Source organism: Sarcophilus harrisii, chromosome 2 (genome assembly GCF_902635505.1).
Source record: "Sarcophilus harrisii chromosome 2, mSarHar1.11, whole genome shotgun sequence".
NCBI lineage: Eukaryota > Metazoa > Chordata > Mammalia > Dasyuromorphia > Dasyuridae > Sarcophilus > Sarcophilus harrisii.
The window spans coordinates 318,814,574-318,817,813 of record NC_045427.1 but is presented as its reverse complement, the minus strand read 5'-3'; the positions used below and the strand labels follow the sequence as shown (position 1 = coordinate 318,817,813).

The 3,240-nt window shown below is 34.0% G+C and overlaps 1 pseudogene; it reads right to left on the bottom strand.

Annotated features, from left to right (window-relative positions):
- Positions 1–291: 291 nt before the first annotated feature.
- LOC100934477 lies at positions 292–1,085 on the bottom strand (annotated as a pseudogene).
- Between the last annotated feature and the right edge of the window lie 2,155 nt (positions 1,086–3,240).

The following is a 3,240-nucleotide window of genomic DNA, read 5'->3' as shown; positions in this document are numbered from 1 at the left end:
AAGTTTAACATAATTGAGATTCTTAAAACATATAATATAGCAGCTCAAATCTGGAATGTTCAAATTTTTCTACAATGAGATACCAAATCTTACAGCTAAATAACAGGCACATACAACTGTCAAAATGTAAAATTGTCCTTTCGTTTTTGATGATTCTGCTCTTAAAAAATGAAGGTTTCTAATGAAAACTTTATTCATAATTTTGGGATTCAAAAGATCAGTACTATTAAAATAGAGGCAAATCAAACTCTGAAATGTGACTTTGTATTAATATTTTCATGAGAAAAGTTGTCAAGGTCCTAAAACGTCAAAATCATTCATAGACAATGTCTTGTTTGGTGCTAGTGATCTTAATACAGTCTTCTGCAAGATTGCTACTGGGCCAGGAATTAGATAACATTCAATCAATTACTTTTAGAATAAATAATGATGTACTACTTCCACATTGGTGAAAGGATTTTTCAGGAAGTTCTGTGGAGGCACCCCAATGACAAAGGGATTCATTTTCAGAACTATTAAACAGCTGGTCCCACATTTTAGCTTTGTGAGCCTTCAGTGGAGATGCTGGAATGCTGCTACCTTGTCTAACATCTCGAATGCTCAACATTCCATCTTGACCACAAACAACGTGTGGCTGATTGGAATATCTATCAACATAGTGGAGTGGAGCTCTGTTGCCAGTCAGTGACATTATCTGAGAGAGTTCATTTCCTTGCTGTCTGAAATGCCCTATCTTTAACTGTCCAATTGAATCTACTGTGAAAATCTCAGCAGTTGGAAGAAAGGTCACTACAAGGAATATGCTACTGAGTGCTTTATCTGTAGTCCATACAATTTCTAAAGAATTGGTTTTGAAGAGACTTTTCCCAACATATCCAAGTGTTACAATTTATGGATTATTGCACACAATAATTATACATCCTGCCTCCCTCTAGCAAGGGCTGTCTGGATGAATGTAATAGTGGTCTTATCAATTTTTGCTTTTCTGAGAGAGTGTTATTATTTTGATGGTGAAGAAAAATTGTTACACATCCTGGGAGAGGTGTTGAACAAAACTCCCAAGGGCTTCCTGTGGCCAGTAACATTACCAAGTGCTCCCTAACTAGATTAAAATATAATTGGGAAATACTTAACAAAATAAATAAAAATTCAAAACATATGTCATACTAACATGTGGTTTTCTAAATCCATATGTGTCCCACAAGAATTCTTATGTATTATTTGTTTCTACTTAACACCACTGATTATTGATGAAATAACTACAATTTTTTCCTGGTCAAAAAATTGCAAATCTATTGCTCAGTGTTGAATGTCACCTTATAATTAATGGTCACCTTCAAACCTTTTACAAAAGTTAAAGTTACCAAAATCTCTATTACATCATAGACAAATACTATTTTCTTCATTATTCCAAAATCTTATAACAAAGATCTCTGTGGACTGCAGGCTCTCAGAAGGAATGAGCAACATTGGGTTTTGCTGACTTTCTGAAATAAAATCTTAGCAGATTTCCATAACTTAATGCAATAGAGAATTAGTGAACTGATTCCTAGGAGAACCTATTTAGCAGTTGCAGAAGGTCTATTATACTGAAGAAAAAACAGAATATGATTCCTCATATGAGGAAGAAATTCAGTATTGCTACCTGATAAAGGGTAAGAAAATTCATTGATAAAAGTCCTGGTAACAAACATCCTTTGTGTCTTTTCAGATGACTGTAAGATGGGAAGAGCTGAAACCATACTCCAATTATGGAGATACTCAGAGAACAAAGAGTACCCATAGAATCTAGAAATGGTAAAAACCAGCATGACCTTCCCTGTTTGTACATTAGGCTAGTTTTTCCTTAAAAGATCTTGAAACTAACCTTGAGACTTGATTGACTCAGGGAACTAATAAGAGCAGATTAATGTCCTCATATCTTGGTCACCTGAGTATAAAACATCTACTAGTATTCACAATATACTTCTTCATTGGGTATCCTTTTCTTGCTAAGAATGGTTGAGGAAATCCCCTTTTGTTAATTATTGAACGACCTGAGTGTCTTATTTCATTCCATTATCAGATCTGTACCATCAGAGAACATATGTGGCGACTCTTAGATGCAAGCACTAAGCAATATACTTTTATTGATGTTGTAATATTTCTTGTTATATATGCAAATATGCAATGTTTTACATATATTATTGCAATATATTTCTGCAGGTGACAAAATTTGGTTACTATATGCAATGCTGTTATAGGATGACATATGTTTTGTGTTCTTTTGTTTCATTAGTTTACTACATGTCATGTTGTTATATATATATTCTATTAATTAAATGCCGTATATTATGCTGGTAACATGTAATGATACCAGCTGGAAGCAATTTTATGTGACAGTCGTGCCTTAGTTATACACATGTATGTTGTACTGAATACCTGACAGCAATCAGGGTAATTATTGGTTTATATTGTTTAGATAGTGGATCCCTATAAATGTTCAGTATATACCCCATATAATTTTCTGGGATTAGAATTGTTTCTATGTGGTGAGAAACTAGGGAGTTAGTGAAATTTTTCAAGGGGCCAAATAGAGAATCAAAGCTAAGGACATTTGCTGATGCATAATAAATAAAAATGTGAGCTAGGTGGGTAGAAAATAAAGACTTGGTCTCCACTTCATTTTTATTTTGTCTCAAATTCACTTATACAGAGAAGATCTCAGAAATTTTCAATGCTAATTTCTTTTATCTCAATGGATTTCAATTCTGTCCCAGAGAAGAGGATAAGAGAAAAGACTTTAGTCACTCTCACCTGACTTTTCTAGTCTGAATGATAGTGCATAGTTCTTGGCTTCAAACTCTCAACTAAAAACCTCTCAGCCTTTCTTTAACAGGAAAGAGACTATTTAATCCATTCTAGCTAGTTGAAACAGAGGTGGCTCACTGGTGTTATGAAGAAATAAAACTGAGATGTTGATAGCAAGAAGAAATCCATGAAATCAACATCACCAAACAACGTGCTGCTCAGCATCAGTGGAGCTGTTTTTCCATTTCTTCCATACATGTGTTCCCTCATGAAGCATCTTCAGGCTTGTCTACTTTTCCCAATGGTGGTGTAACTAGCATTCAAAGGAGAATATATTGTAGAGTTTGACAAGAAATGGTCTATTGCCACTTCTCTTATTATGCAATTTTATTAAATGTCTTAGTTTTGAATTGATTATATCCTCTGAATAGAAAAAGCAAATACATGAGA